General features: G+C 46.6%; 1 protein-coding gene across 1 annotated transcript in view; it reads right to left on the bottom strand.

Moving 5' to 3' along the window:
* LOC138266596 (neuropeptide FF receptor 1-like) overlaps positions 1-21,671 on the bottom strand; it is a 590,764-nt gene extending 569,093 nt beyond the window's left edge. The window contains exon 1 of the mRNA XM_069215432.1: positions 21,142-21,671. The gene's annotated coding sequence lies outside the window, so the exon portion shown is untranslated. The remainder of the gene's footprint in view (positions 1-21,141) is intronic.
* Positions 21,672-24,905: the final 3,234 nt, after the last annotated feature.

Below are 24,905 nucleotides of genomic sequence, written 5' to 3'. Positions count from 1 at the left end.
CTTTGAAATGGGGGGGACTCCCTTTACTACTGCCACGTCTGGTTATGGAAAGTTCTTTGATTCTTGTCCAAGGCTTCAATTTGTCTGAGGTTACAAAAAACTGGTGTCAGGTTCCTTTGTATGTGTTCTGTAAGCAGCTCTTTGAAATGTAAGTGGGTCAGGGAAGAGCTCCCCTACAATCATCCTTACAGGAATTCCATCCTGCCAACATCTAGCCCCCCTTTGTCTCACTGTCTGGGAGAAATACAGAAAAGCCAGCTGAGAAGCGTTTTAGTCAAGTGACCAAAAACACAGTTATCAGGCACCAAATGGTTAGGTCAAGAAAATGCCAATTTTCTAAAAAGGGCATTTTCAGAATTGTTATGTAAAATCCAATACCATTAAAGAGGATTTAAAAATACAATTCATTTGAGTGCAAATCTCATTTTCCTATCTCCCTACCAAAATCAGGTTATCACTTATTAAGTTTAATAAGGTAATCCAGTGTTATCCTGTTGGAGCTGGTCCTTTTTTGCAGAGTCATCACCAAACTTTTTGCCTCCTTCCTCCTAATTTTTCTGATCTCTTGCTGTTGACTCTGAGCACTTTATCACTGCTGATTAGTGCTAAAGTGCAGCTGCTCTCCCTACTAAAGTGGGTATGATTGGCTTACAACTAATTGCCACACTTAATTTACCTGTAAGTCCCTTGTACAGTGGTATCCCTACACCTAGGGCCTGTAAATTAAATGCTACTAATGGGTCTGCAGCACTGCTTGCGCCATCCACAGAAGTAGCCTTATAAACCTGTCTCCGGACTGCTAGTAAAGGACCTGCATGCGTAGTTTACTGCCACAGGCACGTGGCATCTAAATTTACTTGCCAGGCCGAGAACCCCCCTTTTACTTCATGTAAGTCACCGCTAAGGTAGGCCCTAGCTAGCCCTGTAGGCAGGGTGCTATGTATGAAGAAGGCAGGACATATGCCTGGTTGTGTGGCCTGTTCTGGTTGTGACAAACAGCCTGTTAGAAATGGGGTTTTTGGTTGGCAGTCAGGTTGCCCTCTGTCCAAGCAAGAACCCTCACTCTAGTCAGGGTAAGTCACACACAATCCAAAATCAGCCTGTGCTCACCCTCCGGTAGCTTGGCACGAGCAGTCAGGCTTAACTTAGAAGGCAATGTGTAAAGCATTTGTGCAATAAATCATACAACACCATAGTATAACACCACAAAAATACACCACACAGTGTTTAGAAAAATATAGAATATTTATCTGGGTAATTGTAGGTCAAAGCGATCAAAGTTGCAATACGAATTTGTAAAGATATCACTGAAAAGTGATATTAAGTGTCTTTAAGTCTTTAAAAAGCAATAAAGTGTCTTTCAAGCACAGAGTACCTGGTTTCTGGTGGGAAATCTCCTCAGAGGGCCACAGGAGAAGAGATGCGTGGAAAAAGGGGTGTGTGCGTCGATTTCCTCTCAGCACACACAGACTTGCGTCGTTCTTTTCCACGCGGGGAAGTCGGGCGTCGTTTTCCGGCGCGCAGACAGTCTCTTTTTGTGGATCGCGGGGATTACCAGATGTCCCGGGTCTGTGTGTGGATTCTCCTAGTTATTTTCCGGCTGCGCGTCGTTCTGCGGGGCTGCGCGTCGAAGTTTCGATCTCACGGTAGGCGTCGCGTCGATTTCTCCTTGGAAGTCGGGCGGCGTTGTCCTTGCGAGGCCGTGCGTAGAAATTTTGGTCTCACGGCAGGCGTCGCGTCGATTTCTCCTTGGAAGTCGGGCGGCGTTGTCCTTGCGAGGCCGTGCGTCAAAGTTTCGCACTCACGGTAGGCGTCGCGTCGATTTCTCCTGGAAAGTCGGGCGGCTTTGTCCTTGCGAGGTTGTGCGTCGAAGTCTCGATCGTCCCGAGGGCGTCGCGTCGATCAGCGTCGGTGTGCGGCGTTTTTCTCGCCGCGAAACAAGCTGTGCGTCAAAATTTTCGGCGCACGGAGCGTCCAAGTGAAAGGAAGAAGTCTTTTTGGTCCTGAGACTTCAAGGAACAGGAGGCAAGCTCTATCCAAGCCCTTGGAGAGCACTTTCACAGCCAGACAAGAGTTCAGCAAGGCAGCAGGGCAACAGCAAGACAGCAGTCCTTTGTAGAAAGCAGACAGGTGAGTCCTTTGAGCAGCCAGGCAGTTCTTCTTGGCAGGATGTAGTTTCTGGTTCAGGTTTCTTCTCCAGCAAGTGTCTGATGAGGTAGGGCAGAGGCCCTGTTTTATACTAAGTTGTGCCTTTGAAGTGGGGGTGACTTCAAAGAGTGTCTAAGAAATGCACCAAGCCCCCTTTCAGTTCAATCCTGTCTGCCAGAGTCCCAGTAGGGGGTGTGGCAGTCCTTTGTGTGAGGGCAGGCCCTCCACCCTCCCAGCCCAGGAAGACCCCTTCAAAATGCAGATGTATGCAAGTGAGGCTGAGTACCCTGTGTTTGGGGTGTGTCTGAGTGAATGCACAAGGAGCTGTCAACTAAACCTAGCCAGACCTGGATTGAAGGGCACAACAAGTTTTTAGTGCAAAGAAATGCTCACTTTCTAAAAGTGGCATTTCTAGAATAGTAATATTAAATCCGACTTCACCAGTCAGCAGGATTTTATATTACCATTCTGGCCATACTAAATATGACATTCCTGCTCCTTTCAGATCAGCAGCTGCCACTTCAACAGTGTATGAGGGCAGCCCCAATGTTAGCCTATGAAGGGAGCAGGCCTCACAGTAGTGTAAAAACGAATTTAGGAGTTTTACACTACCAGGACATATAACTACACAGGTACATGTCCTGCCTTTTACCTACACAGCACCCTGCTCTAGGGGTTACCTAGGGCACACATTAGGGATGACTTATATGTAGAAAAAGGGGAGTTCTAGGCTTGGCAAGTACTTTTAAATGCCAAGTCGAAGTGGCAGTGAAACTGCACACACAGGCCTTGCAATGGCAGGCCTGAGACAAGGTTAAGGGGCTACTGAGGTGGGTGGCACAACCAGTGCTGCAGGCCCACTAGTAGCATTTAATCTACATGCCCTAGGCACATGTAGTGCACTCTACTAGGGACTTACAGGTAAATTAAATAGTCAATCATGGATAAACCAATCAATAGTACAATTTACACAGAGAGCATATGCACTTTAGCACTGGTTAGCAGTGGTAAAGTGCTCAGAGGTCAAAAGCCAACAACAACAGGTCAGAAAAAATAGGAGGAAGGAGGCAAAAAGTTTGGGGATGTCCCTGTCAAAAAGCCAGGTCCAACATGACCCCCTACCAGCCTAAAGCCAGGGGAGAACAATCACTATCCTGATGTACTTCCCTGTTTGAGGCGACAGAACAAGGACCCAGGCCCACAACAGCAGGGGCATGCTGCAGTTCTTCGCCTTCCTGACTCCAATTGGATCCCTCTGTCCATACTCTCAGGGCCCACTAAGCCCATCCATGGGGAACCTTTCTCCTTTCCTGCGGATCCCATCTGTGCAGCACCTAACCTTACTTTGCTCACAGATGTATCCCAGGAGCAGGATAGTACCACCAGGACCAACACAGTGGTGCTGCCCATTCTATCCCCGGGGTGTGACACTTGTCCCCTCCCCAGGGATAACTCTGTCCACCCGGACAGCAAGCCACCGTGGTTACTGACAGTTGTCAGGGATGAGAGCCAGGCCCCAGGCCTCTCAAAGCTCTCCCACCACTGTGGCTGTGGAGAGTGGGGGGCGGTAGCCCCAGGTGCTGGGCACCCTTTAACCACTCTCCCTTCCACCAGGTCAGGGATGACAGCCTCTCTGGGGCTCTGTACCCTCCCTCCTGGAGCGGTACCCCCAGAGTCCACCATGGTCAGGGTGCTTATAGAAGTCGCCCTGTACCATTCCTCCACCAGTGCAGGGCTGTTAACCTGAAACTGGCCCTCCAACCTGGGGTCTGTACCTTCAGGTTGGACTAGGGCCCGGGGTGAGGCTTCCCTCCCCCTGCCCTCCCTTCTGGGGTCCAGCACCCTCCAACTAGGAGTGGCCTCCTCAGAAGACAATAGGGTAGGGGCACTGTTATCAGTAGCCCCTCTCTCCAGGTCCGGGGGGACACCCTGAACCTGGTCTTCCAGCCCAGGGTCTGTACCCTCAGACTGGATCACTGCCTGGCAAACCAGGACTTTCTGGGAGGCACACCTACCCCCCACCAGGTCAGAGTTTAACCTCTGCACCTGACCATTCAACTCAGAGTCGCCACCCTGAAGTTGAACAATTGCCTGGCACGCCAGGACTTCCTGGAGGGCACACTGACCCTCCACCAGGTCAGAGTTTAACCTCTGAACTGGGCCATTCAACTCAAAGTCACCACCCTGAAGTTGAACAATCGCCTGGCACGCCAGGACTTCCTGGAGGGCACACTGACCCTCCACCAGGTCAGAGTTTAACCTCTGAACCTGGTTCTCCAACCTAGGGTCACCATCCTGAGGTTGGACAACTGCCTGGTACACCAGGGCTTTCTGGGGGGCACACCTACCCCCCACCAGGTCAGAGGTTAACCTCTGAACCTGGATATCCAACCCAGAGTCACCACCCTGAGGTTGAACCATTGCCTGGCAGGCCAGGACTTTCAGGGAGGCACACCTACCTCCCACCAGGTCAGAGTTTAACCTCTGAGCCTGGTTCTCCAACCCAGGGTCACCACCCTGAGGTTGAACCATTGCCTGGTATACCAGGACTTTCTGGGGGGCACACCTACCCCCCACCAGGTCAGAGTTTGACCTCTGAACCTGGTTAGCCAACCCAGAGTCACCACCCTGAGGTTGGGCAATTGCCTGGCACCCCAGGACTTTCTGGGAGGCACACCTACCTCCCACCAGGTCAGAGTTTAACCTCTGAACCTGGCCATCCAACCCAGAGTCGACACCCTGAGGTTGGACAACTGCCTGGCACGCCAGGACTTTCTGGGGGGCACACCTACCCCCCACCAGGTCAGAGTTTAACCTCTGAACCTGACCATCCAACCCAGAGTCAACACCCTGAGGTTGGACAATTGCCTGGCACAGCAGGACTTCTTGGGAGGCACACCTACCTCCCACCCGGTCAGAGTTTGACCTCTTCACCTGGTAAGCCAACCCAGAGTCACCACCCTGAGGTTGAACCATTGCCTGGCATTCCAGGACTTTCTGGGGGGCACATCTACCCCCCACCAGGTCAAAGTTTAACCTCTGAACCCAGTTATCCAACCCAGAGTCACCACCCTGAGGTTGAATCTTTGCCTGGCATGCCAGGACTTCCTGCGGGGCACTCTCACCCCCCACAAGGGACACGCCGTCCCCAAGGGCCACACAAGAGTCTGGTTGGCGCAGGTCTCCCGACCTCTGCCCATCCGGCAGAGTCTGGGTTTCCCCCAAACCAGAAACGGTCTCACCTGGGTCATTCCTGGGGGGCTCTGCTCTCAGAGCTGACCCCTGACTTTCAAGATCCTCCACTGGGGTCTGCCACCCCCTCTCAACCCTATGTCTGGACTTCTGCACCCCCTCACTAGGAGTGGTACTGCCAGACACCAGAACTGTTGGGATGCTGTCTACAGTCATCCCCCCAAGTTCTTCTGACACTGCGGGCTTCCCTCAAAAGGTGGCCCTACGGTACAGGTTAGGCTCTGAGACCTACCTGGGACACTACAATCCTCTCCCACCTCACTTGGTCGGGAACCACCTAGACCACTCCCTTCAGGAGCACCCCCAAATGCCTCTTCAGACTCTCTGGTACTCACCCAAAAGTCTGCCTCCACTGTAAGTTCCCTGGGGTCAGAGAACTCACACTCCACCTGGTGTTGGCGTAGCTCTGGAAAATAAGGACCAGACATATGCTCTCCAGCAATTACATCACTCTGCCCTTCACATGTATTAACCACAGTACCCTTCACCCAACCACCCAGTAACTCAGCCTTGGAAAAGCACTCTATGTCACCCTCTTGAGACTGGTGAGACAGTATCTGCCTGTCCCTGACACTCAACCCATACTCTTCTGGGATGTCTCTACACTCTATATCCAGGACGTCCACCAGGGGGGAACCCTTTTCTCTGTCACTCTCTGCTAGAGTCAGTAAAGTGTCCCTCCCCCCAGTAGGAATATGACTCCCTGTGCCAGTTCCCCAATCCTTCTCAGGGACCCTGTGCATAACGGGAACTACCTCATACTCTTGAACCACCTGGGGTGTGTCAACTCCCTTCTTCAAGTTGGGCACCACATCTCTGGGCTTGTGCCCTTCTTCAGCAGTACTGGATGCAAGATTTTTGCTGCCACCATCTGAACTGGACTCAGCCCTTCCGGCCTCCAGTTTCAGCTCTTTACAGCTCAGCTCCTGAGCTGCAATCTTTTCTTCTTCCAGGGCTAAGAGACTTGTTGCCTCAGCCCTTTCAAGAAACTCATCTAGTTCTTCCACCCACCGCTCTCGAGCTCGGAGCCATTCTGCTCTCACTGGATCTCTTTCCTCATCTGAGTCGTCATCTTCCTCATTTGAGTAGTCCCCCTCCTCATCTGAGGGGTATTTAGTCATTTGGTTTTTTTCTGCCTCTCTCTCTGCCCAGACTACGTAGGCATGTAGCATTTCCATCTTAGTAGATTTCCTTGATACAGGAAGGCCCCATTTTCTGCAAAGCCTCCTTAAGTCAGCCTTAGTGAGGTGGTCAGTAGGCACAAAGAGTGAGTAGGTAAGCAATCTCATTGCTGACAAGGTCTTACCGGCAAAAACCAAAATCCAAAGTCCAAAATATCAATAGTATATCCAGGAGGACATCAGAGAACCAAAAGCAAAAAAAAAAAGATGAAAGATCAAGTTGACCTTCAACTGTGGGTAGGTAGTGAAATACTTAGCTACTGTATGTCACTGCACAAACACAAGTCCTATCCTCACCGCTGATCACCAATGTTAGAAATGGGGTTTTTGGTTGGCAGTCAGGTTGCCCTCTGTCCAAGCAAGAACCCTCACTCTAGTCAGGGTAAGTCACACACAATCCAAAATCAGCCTGTGCTCACCCTCCGGTAGCTTGGCACGAGCAGTCAGGCTTAACTTAGAAGGCAATGTGTAAAGCATTTGTGCAATAAATCATACAACACCATAGTATAACACCACAAAAATACACCACACAGTGTTTAGAAAAATATAGAATATTTATCTGGGTAATTGTAGGTCAAAACGATCAAAGTTGCAATACGAATTTGTAAAGATATCACTGAAAAGTGATATTAAGTGTCTTTAAGTCTTTAAAAAGCAATAAAGTGTCTTTCAAGCACAGAGTACCTGGTTTCTGGTGGGAAATCTCCTCAGAGGGCCACAGGAGGAGAGATGCGTGGAAAAAGGGGTGTGTGCGTCGATTTCCTCTCAGCACACACAGACTTGCGTCGTTCTTTTCCACGCGGGGAAGTCGGGCGTCGTTTTCCGGCGCGCAGACAGTCTCTTTTTGTGGATCGCGGGGATTACCAGATGTCCCGGGTCTGTGCGTGGATTCTCCTGCTTATTTTCCGGCTGCGCGTCGTTCTGCGGGGCTGCGCGTCGAAGTTTCGATCTCACGGTAGGCGTCGCGTCGATTTCTCCTTGGAAGTCGGGCGGCGTTGTCCTTGCGAGGCCGTGCGTCGAAATTTTGGTCTCACGGCAGGCGTCGCGTCGATTTCTCCTTGGAAGTCGGGCGGCGTTGTCCTTGCGAGGCCGTGCGTCAAAGTTTCGCACTCACGGTAGGCGTCGCGTCGATTTCTCCTGGAAAGTCGGGCGGCTTTGTCCTTGCGAGGTTGTGCGTCGAAGTCTCGATCGTCCCGAGGGCGTCGCGTCGATCAGCGTCGGTGTGCGGCGTTTTTCTCGCCGCGAAACAAGCTGTGCGTCAAAATTTTCGGCGCACGGAGCGTCCAAGTGAAAGGAAGAAGTCTTTTTGGTCCTGAGACTTCAAGGAACAGGAGGCAAGCTCTATCCAAGCCCTTGGAGAGCACTTTCACAGCCAGACAAGAGTTCAGCAAGGCAGCAGGGCAACAGCAAGACAGCAGTCCTTTGTAGAAAGCAGACAGGTGAGTCCTTTGAGCAGCCAGGCAGTTCTTCTTGGCAGGATGTAGTTTCTGGTTCAGGTTTCTTCTCCAGCAAGTGTCTGATGAGGTAGGGCAGAGGCCCTGTTTTATACTAAGTTGTGCCTTTGAAGTGGGGGTGACTTCAAAGAGTGTCTAAGAAATGCACCAAGCCCCCTTTCAGTTCAATCCTGTCTGCCAGAGTCCCAGTAGGGGGTGTGGCAGTCCTTTGTGTGAGGGCAGGCCCTCCACCCTCCCAGCCCAGGAAGACCCCTTCAAAATGCAGATGTATGCAAGTGAGGCTGAGTACCCTGTGTTTGGGGTGTGTCTGAGTGAATGCACAAGGAGCTGTCAACTAAACCTAGCCAGACCTGGATTGAAGGGCACAACAAGTTTTTAGTGCAAAGAAATGCTCACTTTCTAAAAGTGGCATTTCTAGAATAGTAATATTAAATCCGACTTCACCAGTCAGCAGGATTTTATATTACCATTCTGGCCATACTAAATATGACATTCCTGCTCCTTTCAGATCAGCAGCTGCCACTTCAACAGTGTATGAGGGCAGCCCCAATGTTAGCCTATGAAGGGAGCAGGCCTCACAGTAGTGTAAAAACGAATTTAGGAGTTTTACACTACCAGGACATATAACTACACAGGTACATGTCCTGCCTTTTACCTACACAGCACCCTGCTCTAGGGGTTACCTAGGGCACACATTAGGGATGACTTATATGTAGAAAAAGGGGAGTTCTAGGCTTGGCAAGTACTTTTAAATGCCAAGTCGAAGTGGCAGTGAAACTGCACACACAGGCCTTGCAATGGCAGGCCTGAGACAAGGTTAAGGGGCTACTGAGGTGGGTGGCACAACCAGTGCTGCAGGCCCACTAGTAGCATTTAATCTACATGCCCTAGGCACATGTAGTGCACTCTACTAGGGACTTACAGGTAAATTAAATAGTCAATCATGGATAAACCAATCAATAGTACAATTTACACAGAGAGCATATGCACTTTAGCACTGGTTAGCAGTGGTAAAGTGCTCAGAGGTCAAAAGCCAACAACAACAGGTCAGAAAAAATAGGAGGAAGGAGGCAAAAAGTTTGGGGATGTCCCTGTCAAAAAGCCAGGTCCAACACAGCCTATTTGGTTTCTCACTGCCTTGGGGGCTGCCTTGCTCATAGGATTACATTGCAAATGCCCTGCCTTATGACTAGGGGGTATTGTCTGATTTATGAGGGGTAGCGTAGGCATGTTTGACATGGTTGTAATTGTAGTGAGAAATGCTGCTTACTGGTGTAGGTGGACTCCAATCCAAATCTGGGCAGAGTGACAGCTGGGCTTTGTGCATACTTTTCAGACAGCCTTTACAAAGGGAGGTGCAGGTGTCACAGAGGTGCATCTGCATTCTCAATGGTTTTCCGGGGCTGAGTGAAGGGGTGGTGGGGTGCACCTGCATTTGTAAAGGCTGTGCATTGCCCTCACACAAAGGGTTTGTTTTCCCCCAACTGATACCTGGAGCCTGTGCTGGAGGAGAGAGGGGATACTCCTTCAACCAGTTGTAACTGGTTGGAACCTTTTCTCCCTCTCTTTGAAAATGCTTTGCAAAACTGAAAAGTACAGGGGATTTTCCCCATGTTTAGAGACACTTTCCTACACAAGAAACATTGTTGAAGAAATGGACACAGAATGCTGCTGGAGAGGCTCACCAGGAACCGCCTTGGACTGCTGCTGCTGTGCTGACCTGTGACCTGCTGGGTCACTAGGAGAAACTGCCACTGACTGCATCCCCTTTGTGCTGGCCTTGTGCTCCGTTTGTGTCCTCCAGGAGCTGGGTGCTGTGGCCCCTGCATCTGCTTGATTCTCAGTGCAAAGGAAAGCTTTGCCTGGGGTGCTGAGTACCTGAGGAGCACTCCTTGTTATCTCATAAGCGCCGTGACAGCACCTTGTTTATAAATGCTACAGCATCTTCATATTAACAGATCATCCTGGAAGGAAGAAGATCATGTTATTATAGACCTAGCAGTTCAAAGTGGACTCGGTCACAAGCAGCAATTAACAAAACAAATTCATAAATATTTCAGAATTTTTTGTTTAAAAAAAAATGTTCACGCGAAATGGAACACATTGAGTCAAAGTTATGCCCTTTTACGGCTTCAATAAGCCAATATTATAGTTTTTTTATGGGAATCTTCATACTTTTAGGCATTTTATACCATTTTAAATCATGTCATAGGGATTGATCTTCCAATTTCTGCTTTGTGAATCACCGATTTAGCAAATTCTAGCACCAATATATTTATATCACTAACCAGTTTGACCTCAAGGATTGTCAAGTGCAGGGCTGTGTGCAGTGAACTCACCTGCACCAGCCACTGCCACTCCAGTGCCTACAGTGTGGACATGCTCAGGAACTCTGAACGCTCCGAGACTGCAGGTGTGGGTATGAATAAATTTGGGCCAAACCAGCTCTGCGGTAACTTGCTGCTTAATAGCACATCAGTGCTGGAACACTTTTGACTTTAAATTAGAGCCAGAGTGAACTCTTGAACCTCAGACTTCCAGTGAGGATTGCCCTAGATGCTGCCTATAATGAATGTGGAATGACTACTATCACTAGAGCAAGGAGGAGGTGGTGCACAGCAAACTGCCTACAAAAACACTAGAGCCCCAATCTCAAGGAGACTATCTAGTTGATCATGAATGTCCTATTTCCCTTGTGTTGTTAGCAGTAAAATAAAGTATTTCTCTTATCCTAAATGGGAGTATTTATTTGGACAATAATCTATTGCTGCTGCTACATGTATCTTGTGTTGTGAGCCTGTGTCCACCCCCCTACATCCACGTCTATCTCAAGGGAGCCTTGGACTGCTCAGACTACACTACACCTGAGAATCAAGTGCCGAAGGGGTATGTGGCTCAGTTGCTCAGAATCTATAGTAGGGAGGGTCTCAGGTCATCAGGATTAAAATGCATCCGCTTCCATAGTTGGGCCCTGTAACTCCTGCTTGCCCCGCAGCCCTCTGAACGGCGTTCTCACAGCCCCTTTTCTGCCATAGAAGCACTGCAGTGAGGGCACCACTGTTACCAGAGCCACACAGCTGCTGCGGAATCACTGACCGAGCTGGCAGGGGTAGCAGGCGTTAAAAGTGCCGAAAAAAATGACACAAGGAAATCTGTTTGATTTCCTTGCGCCATTTTTTGGGCCCCCTAACAGGGGAACCACCCCTTATGCATATATTATGCCTGGCGTAGGCATAATGTAGCACAAAGGGTTACAAAGATGTGCAATGCATGGATTGCGCCACTTCGTAAATAAGGTGCAGCGTTTTTGGCCCTCTAACACTGCATTAGCGTCAAAAAATGACGCTAATGCGGTGTTAGAATGGTGCTAGGGGCTTTTAAATATGCCCTTCATTTTGTTTTTGCATTTCACAAGTCTGCTAAGTATCACTCTGTCATGTGATACCATCAACCATTCCTGACCTTTCAGGCAACAGCATTTTGCATTGTGGGGCTTGCAGTGTTGTGTTTAATCAGTGCTTAATATGTAGAAATATAATAAGTTACAGTACTAAAAAATAAATGCAGGTAGGTGCCGTCTGCAAACACTGGCTCAAATTAAACACAGCTTTTAACACTGTCATTATGGACTCAAATTCCCAGCATACAAAGTGCTGTTGGCTAAAATGCAGGAATTGGCCAAAGGTATTTTACATGACATGAAGCCACTTGCCAGCTATGTTTTGCGTTTTTGGAAAATCGCCCTGCACATTTCAAAACTTGCATCCTTCACATATAAAACCAAAGTAAACTCTACTCACGTTTAATGGAAGGGTTCGCTCTTTCAGTCCCGTTATGCATTAAAACAAGCATTGACAATGCAAAATATTTTGTGTCCTGGAAAGCTTAAGTCCAAAAGTCACAAACAAACAAAAGTACAACACTTTAGCAACAGTGTGATATTCCCTGACAGAACGAATAAGTAAATACATGGTGGCAGTAGCAGGTGGAGCATCATCAAATTCATTCACACATACAGGACAGAAAAAATACAGGTAACTAGCACACTAAAAAGGTAGTGAGAGGAATTTAAAGTCTGTTGTATGTTCTCTGTAAACAGAAGTAAGCATAGATGAAGCATAGAAGTATGAAATGTCCATACATTCATATGCTTACCCTTTCCGTTTCATGTTTCAGAGCTCAAATATTACTTCTACACAGTCAAGCACATTCCTCAGAATTATATATCTTTGTATATTACATCAAAAATTGTTAAACAGCCCCTGGTTCTTAAGCTATAATGTACCAATTACATTGTAGGTATAAGTGCATTTAGTATGTCCTTTGGTTTTTCTTAAGGTGAGGGGGCAACAGAAATGGAAACACCCCATCTTCATAGAACAAGTACAACTTGACCAGAAACAGTGCAACCTTCCCCCCTTCTTACCCCATGTACAAACCGGGCAGCAACAGAGGAAACATCGCATCTTCATAAAGCAAAAACAGTGCAAACTTCCCTCCTTCACATGCCACAGACATACTGGTCTGCCGCAAGCTTTGCCTTCTCACAGAAAATGTACAACATCGCAGTAGCAAAGCAAGCTTCCCCTTCTCACACAAGGCAGCAAGTGCAAGCTTCCACTCCCTGCAGAACAGATTATCATCGCCCTTAGAACATGTACGGTTAAGGCGTGAGTGGCATGTAGGTTATAGAGATATCTCTGGGGCTGAGGAATGTAGAGGGGGATGAGTGAGTCCTTATGTAGGTCAGACACCATTCTTTCATAGGTGATATGTTCCACATGCGCATCCTCAAAGTCCTTCTGCAGGCACCCACAGACCTTGGGTTAGTGTTTATTCTTTGGTTTTCCACATATTGAGAAGTCTTCATAACCTAGTAGGTCACTGTTTTTGGAGCAGCCAAACCCCAGCTTAAGTACCTACGTTCTAGACAGGTGCGCGGCTGCCAACCTCTTCGAAAAGCTTTTCTATCCGAGCGCTGCAGGCCCTGTTCTATCCCTGCCTCGGTTCTGCACCTGCTCAACATGCTGAGGGCCGACACTGCGCAGTCATGCCAGCTACACTTGTTAGGGCCAACTGTTGCAAATGCCACATCAATCTTAGCCACACTGGCATGGGAGACAGAGCTTCCCGAACCTCCCGAGCCTCAGCCACACTCCAGTCATAGCCAAATATCTGTCAGAGCAACACAATAGTCCGAGCCAAGCAGTTGTCATAGCACAACACGTGTGAGAGACCCACAGGACCACTGCAGTCAAACCCACAGGGGTATCAGAATAGCACACCTGCCCTTCGTGTGATCTCTCAGTTACCCTGCTGTCATACCAGCGAAGGGCCAAAAATGTAGAAACGAGGCACTTCTAGGCAGAGGCCAACCACACCGCTTCCAAAATGGATGCCAAACTGCCATTACAAATACTGAATGGTTGCCTAGTAAAATGCAGATAGCCTACATACTGAACCTATCAAATTAGGGGTCAGCCTCAGAGAGTCAGAGGTCAGCAGCGAGAGAGCAACGCCTCCCAGTACGACACGCCTTGATGCAAGAGGCTGAAACTTCCCACTGTGACTGTAAGGCTTCAGTCTCATTTTGGTATTTATGTATGCTCATACTTCTTCAGAGTGCCACGAGGCAGCTGTAATATGGCATGTTGGCGCTACATAGAACACCTGCGCAAAACAAATATCTCGTCACAATAGAGTGTTCAAATAAGGAAGGCATATAAAATAGGTTTCTCTTGATGCATGTTAAAGCACCTCAGCAAAAATGAGCAAGGAAATTACAAGTGGTTGATGGGGAGCGTCGCGAGTCTGGTTGATCTTTCTGTATGACCAGGTTGTCGCCTCTAATTCGAGTGTTTGTTCAGCCAACAACAGGCGGTCCTCAGACTAGGAACGTTTAACAGATTTAGGGCCAGATGTATCAAAGGGTTTTTCCCATTCTCTGTCAATGGGAAAATGTGTTCGTACATATGGCCCTTAATGAGGGTCAGTAATGCAAAGACTTTTCACATATTTCAATGAGTTTAAACCACTTTAAATGACTAGGCAGCTTGTAAACATGGCATGTTTTCTGCTAGTGCTCGAACGGCCACCCCCTTTACAGCACTTAGTCTACTGATCAACATCGCGTCATGACATTTGCACTCGGACCCTCAAGCCGCAGCTCACAATAATCTGAATATGTCCCTTGGCTCATGAAAGTGATTTACGGCGATAAGGTGCCCTCTAGTGGCCGTTCGGGGTTCATCTCGAGTTAGTCGGAGGCTATCGTTTGTGTCCCAGCTCATGCTTAAAATAGTGGCGGCACATCGCTTTGCTTGAACACTTCTGTGCGCTTACACGTGCTGTTACGCTCTGAAGCGGACATCCATAAAGTGACTACCAGCGCCATATAAAATACCTGAACAAACATTGAACCTGTCGTTAACGACGAGTCAGCAAACTATGATGTCGCCCACTGCGAGGGGAGTAGGTCCAGGAGGAGTTCGTGGAGTCTCACACTTCCCTTAAAAATGTACTCGGCAGTAAATAGTTGAGTACAAGTGTTTCCAGTCGGATAATGTGAAGTGTCTGCGGATTTCACCTGGGATTTTTACATACCCCCATCGACAAACACACACACTCTTTTTCATCCATGTATTGAAAGCCTTAACAAATGTTGATTAGTCGAAAAAATATTGCTTTTGTAAGTACCATTAACGAGTGTATCCCCATCTTTTCACTGCCCATTAATTCCTCTTTGTTTCACATATATGTGTTTTAGCACAATGTCCCAGCTGATTGTTGAGAAATCTGAAGCTCACACCCAGCCCCAGTCTTACTGACCAAGATATGCCCATGCCCACGCTCCCTGCAGGATACTGCCGAAAAGCCCCCCTGCTCTCAAGAGCAGCCGAATCTCGTGTTGCAGAGGTTCAGGTAGTTTGATGGCCAAGCAGGGCGCCACATCTTTTTTGACCCCCACACCCCCCCATTAACCTTCTCCTCCACGAATTCCCTTACTACCACCCCCAGTGCCCTTCATCTTTCCATAGACCCACCCTCACATTTACTTCATTTGTTGTATAGTGCTACTTATATCAGTGTAGGGTGTCAGAGCATTTTACATCACACACACATTATACAGAGACAAAGAATCATATGTGTGTAAATCAATCTATAGAAAATTTTACACCAAACAATGAGGATTAGAAGGTAGAGGAAGGAATACATACCACCCATGCTACTAGGCAGTATGTTTTTGCCTGGAGAAACACAAACCCAGAATTTAGAACTATTGCAATGGTTGGGGTTGGGGTTGGCTTTACTATCAATAATGCATATATACGCAAACGAACCCTTTCTGGCAATATTAAGATAATGAAAGACTGGGGAAAACATGACGCTCTCTCCTACATCATGTGGTTTGTATGCATCTCTTTGATAACGGTCCAAGCCCACTGAATTATATTAGGTTTGTAATATATGAACCGCAAGTATCAAAAGGATCTCTGCGACAACATCAGTTACCCACTGAGCTATCCACTTACAGTTCTTGATTTGGACGCTACACGTTCTTTAAAGCAGGCATATTAACCCTTTGCGCTACTTTATACAAAACTCATATTTCTCTCCAGCAGGGACAGGACCCTTGAGTCGGCGCTGCTGCACTGTTTAGATCTTAAAATTGGCTTTTTCGGACTGTTTCCTCACACACAGTTTAAAAGGAGAACTAAGGAAAGTATAAAAACAGCAACTCTCCAGAATCTCTAGGTGGGAAAACATTTAGAACGTGCTCTAGTCCTTACACACATAGAGCAGGTGATGGAGTTCTCGACAGGGACATGCCAGGCGCAGAGTTTGATGATGGAAAGTCAGAGGCTGGCTGGCCCCCAGTGACAGAGGAAGACGTCCGAGTTAGTCGGGTTTATATAAAAGGCTGGAGTGGCCGGGGAAAAGCCAGTCACCGCCAGTAAGGTATTTGTGCAAGTGGAGACTCATAAGAAATATTTTAAATTTACACTTACCAGCTTGCCAAGCAATGGGCAAGCCTATCCACCTGAAGATGCTATAAACATCTTAAATCTCTCTGGGCACAGATATAAAACACTTTTACCTTACTGAACAAGTCTCATATGCACAATAATGTTTCAAAACTGAATCTGACAGCGTCTGCCATGACTTGCCCCAAAACAATTAAAGAAGGCACCTGAACTTGAGATGGCGCTGCGAGGCCATACCAACAAAAATAGGATCGCTACGCACGTTCCTGCACCCTAACATCACTGAACATATGGTGCGCGAGTAAAAAAAAAACATCACTGGGGATAAAAAAACATTCACTGCAATGCGGAGTAGTAAAATGAATTCAGGATTGTCTAGACATCACACAGCGCTCCAGCAACCCTGGCTGCATCTGACATTTCAATTCCTTAATATGGCGCGCGTAAATTATATGAGGTGTAAATATCAAAGCCCCGCCTGGTTCTGTAACCCAAGTAGCAAGACATAACTGGCAGGAGCCTCTTTAGTGGATCATCCTTCCCACTTGCTCATAATGTCCTGTCTTGTTTACTATACATTATTGACAAGGGAATTCAGGGACATATTTAAGAGTCCTTAGCACCATTTCAACACCACATTAGCGTCATTATTTTCACGCTAATGTGGCATTAAAAGGCCAAAAATGCTGAGCCATATTTATACAGTGGTGCAATGCATGCACCGCGCATTTTATAACCCTTTGCGCTACATTATGCCTGCGCCAGGCATAATGTATGCAAAGCGTGCGCTCTTCCTTAGGGAGGCTAAAAAAATGGCGCAAGGAAATCTAAACGATTTCCTTGCATCATTTTGTTCAGTACTTTTAACGCCTGCTCAGAGCAGGCGTTAAAAGTAGGTTTCCATTGTTTACAATGGGCCCCTGGGTGCTTTGCAGGATTGGCATAAAATATTTTCACACTAATCCTGTCAAGCCCTGGCGCCAGATTTTAAATGTACGGCGCACACATAGTGGTGTTAGGGGGTGCTAAGGGGCACAAGAAAAGTGGCGCTGCACTGTGTACAGCACCATTTTTCTCAAATATGCCCTTTACTCCACCTGGAAGGAGTAAAATTATGGCCAGCTATGGCATTAGTAGCACCCAGTGCAACAGTGTTTTTGTCCCCCCCTCAAATGACCTTCTTTATGGAGACCCAACCCTACCACCCTCGACCGGTGCCCCTCATCTCTACATAGCTCCTCTTTATCTTTCTTTTCATTTGTTTTGAAGAGCTGATTGGGATTGGCTTTACTAATAGGAATGCATTTTTACCCAAAGTAACCCTTTTCAGCAACATTCTGAAAAGATAATGAAAGACTAGGGTAAAAAGCATAGGTGCATATTTATGATGCCCCTAGCTCCATCTTGCGCAACATTTGTGTAATTTCTTTTTACACAAATGTGGAGTTAAGACGGCATTTCCCATGCACCATATTTACAAAGTGGTGAAATGCAAGCATTGTGCTGCTTTGTAAACCCTTGCTCCAAATTATGCCTACACCAGGTATAATGTATGCAAGTGGGGGATTCCCAGTAGGGAGGCCTCGAAAAATGCCACAGCAAAATTTACTAGATTTTGTGGCGCCACTTTTTGCATCATTATTAGCTACTGCAAGCAATAAGATGACTCTCCCATTGAAAAAATGGACCGCCCAGTGCTGCATTAGCGCCATAATTTGTGGCGCTAATCCAGACAAGTGCCACATTAGTGCCATAAATAATGATGCTAACGTGGACACGACCGCCATGATGTGCAGTATTGTAAATATGGTGCACACATAGGCCCATATTTATACTTTTTGACGCTAAACTGCGCTAACGCAGTTTAGCGTCAAAAAGTTTTGCGCCGTCTAACGCCATTCTGAAGCGCCATGCGGGCGCCGTATTTATGGAATGGCGTTAGACGGCGCAATCAGACCGGCGCTGCCTGGTTTGCGTGGGAAAAAACCACGTAGACCAGACAGCGCCGGCGTAGGGGGAAAATGGCGCATGGGCGTCTTAAAATGGGGCAAGTCAGGTTACGTCGAAAAAATCGTCTTAACCCGACTTGCGCCATTTTTTAACGACGCCCATCCCCCATCAACATGACTCCTATCATTGTAAAGATAGGAGTCATGCCCCCTTGCCCAATGGCCATGCCCAGGGGACTTCTGTCCCCTGGGCATGGTCATTGGGCATAGTGGCATGTAGGGGGGCACAAATCAGGCCCCCCTATGCCACAAAATATTATTTAAAAAAAATAAAAAAATACTTACCTGAACTTACCTGAATGTCCCTGGGGTGGGTCCCTCCAGCCTTGGGTGTCCTCCTGGGGTGGGCAAGGGTGGCAGGGGGGGTCCCTGGGGGCAGGGGAGGGCACTCTGGGCTCATTTTGAGCCCACTTGTCCCTTAACGCCATGCCTGACCCAGGCGTTAAAAAGCGGCGCAAATGCGCCGCTTTTAGCCACGCCAACTCCCGGGCGTCTCTTTTGCCCGGGAGTATAAATACCACGTAAAGGCCTGGGAGTCATTTTTTAGACGGGAACGCCTCCCTTGCATATCATTAACGCAAGGAAGGGGTTCACGCAAAAAAATGACGCACATTCCGGGAACTTTGGCGCTATTCGCCTCTAACGCCATAGTATAAATATGGCGTTAGTTGGCGTTAGTTTTGCGTCGAAATTGCGTCAAAAAAAACGACGCAATTTCGGCGCAAACGGAGTATAAATATGGCCAATAGTGTTGCTAGGGGCATGGAATGAGGTGCTAGAATCATGATGCACCATTTTTCTATATATATACCCCTTAAAGTCCTAAATTATACTATGCAGTTTGCTTGCAGCTCTTTAATCACAGTTCATAAGTTACGGTGCTGTATTAATTTATAAACTGCCCGTAGCAAAATGATCTCTGCGGCACAAGCAGTAACCCACTGAGCTAACCACATAAAATAAAGTTCTGTGATCTGCATCACCTTCTCTACTACTTTATGATGAGTACGCTGCCACTAGATAAAACTCCATCTCTCTTCAGCAGGAACTTTAATTGCTAGTTATCCTGACATTTTTATTGTTGCCTGAAATCTGCCAGACACACAGATAAAACTGCAACAGGTACTTGTAAACCCATAAGTTATTTCTAAACACATCCACCCCAAGGTCAGTTGGAAGTGTGTCTGCAACAGTTGCTCTGCCCTAATGATGGCCCTGTCTCACAATATTGGCTCTCCAACCACTTGCAAGAACAGACTATTAGAAAATAAATAAAGCGCTAACACGCAGTCACACTTTGTCACCAATTTTTTTCAACTCTGACTTCTGGTAAGCAGCATATTGGCTACTTCGACTGATTGAATTGGACTAACAGACCCGAAAATCATAACGTGTTATAGAGAAGTTTGTTAGCAGAGTATAGTCAGGGCCACTAGAATGATGAAGCAGGGGAGGACGAAATTACGTGGCAGGTTTGGCTAAATAATGCAGCAAAAAAGGCAAATTATGCAGCAAAATGCAGCACATTTTGAGATAGCATTTCTTAATTACTTTGTAATTTTTACCCATGTTACCAATCCTTAGCTGAAGTTTCGCCTAATTCGTACCACTTTAACACCCAAATACAGCAATACCCTACTAAAAGGGGACCACTGCACACCAACACGCATGGCTGCTTTTTTTTAGTAACTTTCGATCATTTGAAATAGAGACAACTTGTGTTGTTAAAATCTGCAATTTATGAAGCAGGCGATGATTATGTGACAAATGCAGCGAATCTATAATTATGCAGAAAACTCAGCGGCTGCAGAATTTCGTAATTCTATTGGCCCCGAGCTGTGGCCTTGGTGATAAGGAATCGCTTGTAACTATAGGTAATATCACATTAAAAAGCGTGCTAGAAGGGCAAAGCTTGTCTATATTATCGGTTATTTAGACCATACTTGGCAGTAAACACATTGACTTGTATGAAGGTATTTTAGTGGCAAGTTATGTTGTGGTGTGTCGACGTATTGACGTTGAAATGATGAAAGGCTGAGTCGACTCAAGCAAGACTCAAACCTTGAAGTGGAAGAGCTACTGAAGGATCGAACAGACGCCTGCCACTGGTACAGTTTAAGGTGGTCTTGGATCATTGAGCCAAAACAAACTGAATTGCAATGTGGCTCCTTCCTAACTCCACCTTCCCCCACCATTCACAAACCGTGAAGCTTTGATGTTACACAGTGGTGAAAAAGGGATTAAAAAAATCGAGGCTGAATGAGAGAAAAAAAGTCTGAACAATCCCGGCTTCCCCGCTTGACCGAAATGTGTGATCCTAGGCAAATATTTAATTTCACCATGTCTTCTTTTTCTTCCTTATCGCACACCACAGCAAACTTTGGCATAGTGGCATGCGCTCAGGGTGTGCGCTGTACAACAACCTCTCGTTTATAATTTTGTATACCATACTGTTGCTCTATCTATAATCTGGGCTATATGTAGGGGGCAATTGACAACTGACTTGATTCTAAGTGTACTAATGACAAAGGCTTACAAGTTCATGTTTAAATACCATCACTTTTAAGAAATGCCTTTCAATGCAGTGATACAATATTGACTATTAAGGTGAAACGCTTACGTGTGTTAAAGTTATACACTTTTTATATGAGACTATAACATGTTCTTACATGATGTTTGTTGCACAATATACATGCCAAACATTTTCATGGCAGGGTTCTGGTTTGGGGGCTATTATTCCCAAGCCAGACCCTTGGCTCAGCGCTTCCTGTTAATTTTTTGGCTCACCCACCTCCACTGGAACCTGTGACTCACTGGTTATTTTCAAAGGTCTGCTAAGACGTCACTGAGCTATCTACTAAAGTTCAAACGCAGGAGTGGTGGTGGGGGGGGGGGGGGGGGGGCATTTTAGTGCTAGCGGGTGTCCAACCCATTGAGCTACGCTTTCAACTGATAAGGGGGTGAAAGTCTGTAAACAGTACATTCTGCCAGCTGTTATTCCCGTGTCTCTTTTTGCTCTACAGCGCCCTGACGCCAGTGAGTGGTATCAACGCTATTTAAAATAAACATGTGCAGCACTCTGCTTCCATCCAGTATGAAACTGCAGTCTTACCTGCCTTCGTTCCCTCTCTCAGATCCACAGGTCTGAAAGAAACTTTAGTCACAAATATGAGTGCTCGGTAGTCCAGGGAACGGTGCCAGCAGCATCGGCTGTGAATAGCAGCGGGTACTGAAAGTCCCGGTCCTAGCGTATCACTGGAGTGCACTGCTGAGAGTCCGAGGCGCGGTCTTCGCCGAGCCCCTGCGCATCTGGCTGCAGGAGCATCCAGTGTCTGTCATTATAAAGACACCGACCGTGATGTCACCGCGGAGCTTCCAGGGCTGAGACGAGCGCGCTGTGCTCCTCTGCAATCTCTCCCGGAGCTGGGGGCTGCTGAGACCCGCACCCCTCAGTCTTAGTTCAGTCACTGCTCAGACCAAAGCTCGCCACGTCTCTCTCTATCCTCGGGTCTCCTCGGAACAGTTCCTCCTTTTTTGTATTCATTGACTGTTGTGTTCCGAATATCTCTCCCTACACATTTATTTCATTCATTAGCAACCCAGGCTATCGCTTCTCGCATCTCTAGTCAATCGCCAGTATGCTCCGAATATCTCTCCGCATCTCTTTACTCATTGATTGGTCTGCTCAAAAGATCTGTCCTCAAATCAACTTTCGCCTTTTCCTATTTTCTGCTCTACTAAAACGACCTCCCTTCTGTTCAGTCTCTGGTCTGTTCGACGCTCTTTCCTCGCATTAATGCATGCATTCCACCAGTTTCTCATCGGTCCAGATCGCCGCTCCTCATATTTATATTTATTCGCTGGTCTGCTCAGAATATAGTTCCTCGTACTTTCGCTGCTTTCATTGACTGGTCTACTCAGTCTATCTCTGCTTGTATCCCTCTTCAGCCGCTGCCGAGCCCGGCTATCCCTCTTCGCATGTCTATTCATTCATATATGGCTAGTTCGAGCTCTCACTCTTCACATCTCTGTTCACTCAATGTTTTGCTCGGGCTGTAGCTTGCAAAATCTATTTCCATTCACTGGTTTGTCTTTCTTCTCAACTGTATGTTTACCCTGTGTGGGATCAGGTTCTAATCTCATCCTATATCTCTTTGTTTATTCAATGTTGCCCCAGGCTCTCGTTCTTAACATCTCTCATTCACTGATCCTCCCGAAATGTTGCTGAAAAGAGTTAGTTTGGGTAGCAATGCATTCTTATTGGTAAAGCCAACCCCAATCAGCTCTTTGAGAGACCGAGGCTATGGAGAAATGAGGGGGACTGGTCGAGGGTAGTAGACTAGCGTCTCCATAGAGAAGGAGGTCATGAGGAGGGGCAAAAAACATTGTTGCACTGGGCGCTACTAGTGCCATAGCCAGGCGGAGTAAATTCCATGTTCCTTAAAGTAGCGCAATCGGGGGCATTGTGAGCAGAGGAAAAGGGTGATAAACTTAAGAGGCTCCATATCCTTTTTTACAGTTTTTTTTACTGGTCTTCCAGACTCTATCTTCCCTCTCATCCCACTATTCATCCACATTACTCTTGGCTTTACATTTTCTATCATCTCTGAATTCATTCATGATCTTAACTAGCTCTACGTTTTCTCTCATCTCTTCATTCAATCATGATCTTCGCAGGCTCAATTTTCCTCTATCCGCATTATTCATTTATTGGTCTGCTCAGGTTGTGCAAATCCTCTCATCTCTCTCTTCAGTCATGTTCTGGTCATGATAATTCTTTCCTCTCATATTGTTACGCTTTCATTGTCGTTTGAGCTCTATGTTTCATCTAATCATTCCTTTCATTGCTTGCCCGGGCTCTCTCTTTTCTCTCATCTCATTATTCATTCATTGGCCTGCTCAGACTGTATCCTTCCACTCACCTCTCTGGACATTTCATGGTTAGCTCCGGCTCCACCTTTCCTTTAATCTCTCCATTTATTCATGGTCTGTTCAGGCTCTGTCTTTCCCCCCACATATCTATTCATTCATGTCTACAGAGGCTTTCTTTTTTCTTCTCATTTTCCTAGTTAATCATGGGCTTCTTCCTGGCTTTAAGTTAAATCTCTCTATCCACCACAATCTATGAAGTTTCTGTTTGTCCTCAGCTCTCTGACTGCTCATGGCCTGGTCAAGCTTGTTCCACTCTCTGTATTCATGGTCTGCTCAGGCTCCCCTTTTCACCTCTTAATATTTATTCAAGGTCTACTCAGTTTCCTTGTTCCTCTCAATATACTGGTAATTCACAATTTGCCCAGGCCCTGTCTTTCTTCTAGTCTCACTTCTCGCTCAAGGACCAATAAGAGGCTTTCTTTCCCGTCATACTGCAGTAAATTCATGGTCTGCACATGTCATTACTCAATTATTGGTCCATTGATGCTCTATGTTTCTTCTCATATCTCCAGTCCCCTCATCTAATTATTTATTAATGGTCCGCCCAGACACTATCTTTCCTCTCATTTCATTAGTCATTCATTGCTCACTCAGGCTCCACCTTTTATCTCATACTTCAGTAATGCATGGGCTGCCCATGCCTTATAATTCATCTCATGGCATTATTTAGTCACTAGTCCACTATAAATCTATTATTCGGCTTCTCATCTTAGTATTAATTTATTGTAACATTCAGGTTTTATTCTTCCTCTCATCGCTATGTCCATTTAGGGTCCACTCAGATACTTTCTTTTCTCTAATGCACCTTTTCTCTAATTCATAGCCGGCCAAGGCTCTATCTTTCCTATCATCTCATTATTCACTAATTGGTCTAGTCAGGCCCCAGCTTTCCACTAATTTCATTATACATACAAAGTACACTCAGGCTCTTTCTTTCATTCTTTTCGTACAACACACACTCATTGTCATGTAGGCTCTCATTATCCTAATGAGACTACTGGATTTTGAGTGGCAAGATCGTTCACAGTGTGGGGGACTAAGTCTGACCCACGGTGAAGGACCCTTGTCACTCTAAATCCGGGTTTTGCTCCGGCTAACTAGCAGTGCCTCATCTCTCCCAAAGGGAAGAGACAATTGGGCAGCTGAACGCATGACATCTTAGCACTTCCCAGGGAAGTCGTGGTCACTCAGGTCACAACCGGTCTCTCATACACAGTACGATCTCATATAGAAATGACAAAGGCAGTTTAAGTTTTAAAGATTGTTTTAATAAAACAACTGCATTTTAGATAGCAAAGCATGAGCTGTAATATTCAGAACTACACAGCACAATAGGATTGAAATAGTAACGATGAAAGTGAAGTACAAGAATAAGGCTATCATAGTGCCACTAGATTATGTTCTCTCTAAGTTATATTCTGAGCACAGCATGTGAAGCTCTAAGTCTGCCTTTCAGGTTCCCCCTGGAGGACATCAACCCTCATACCTGAGCAAAGGCCTGTAATCTGCATCAGCATCTGCAACGGGGCAGTCAGCATCTAGTTGTCGGTTCTTGGCCGGAATCTCCCTCTGACATGTAGTAGGATTAGGAAGTGTTTTTATAACTAACATGCAGAAGTTCTAAGAAAATTTCCCTACGTAAGGATGTGTATTTTCTACAAATACTGGAGACTAAACTTCTACCACGTTTACCGGCAATGTACCAGACTGTAGCCTTGACTGAAGCACAGGGCGATCAAGAATGCATTATCTGAGAAAACAGTGCTGAACTAAGCTAAACAGTGTGATAGAAGGAAATTAAAACAAGACCGTAAAACTGGTTATTGTAAAATAACAGTGCAAGGCTGAATAAAATGTATCTAGGGCCAAGTGCACAGCAGCTTAGTATGTTAAACGTGCATGAAGCTATATTAAAAAAATTGCTACACTACACCCTCCCCTTGT

The sequence above is a fragment of the Pleurodeles waltl genome, chromosome 11 (assembly GCF_031143425.1).
Source record: "Pleurodeles waltl isolate 20211129_DDA chromosome 11, aPleWal1.hap1.20221129, whole genome shotgun sequence".
NCBI classification, from domain to species: domain Eukaryota; kingdom Metazoa; phylum Chordata; class Amphibia; order Caudata; family Salamandridae; genus Pleurodeles; species Pleurodeles waltl.
Note: the sequence above shows the minus strand (reverse complement) of the source record. Positions and strands in the feature narration are given on the sequence as shown.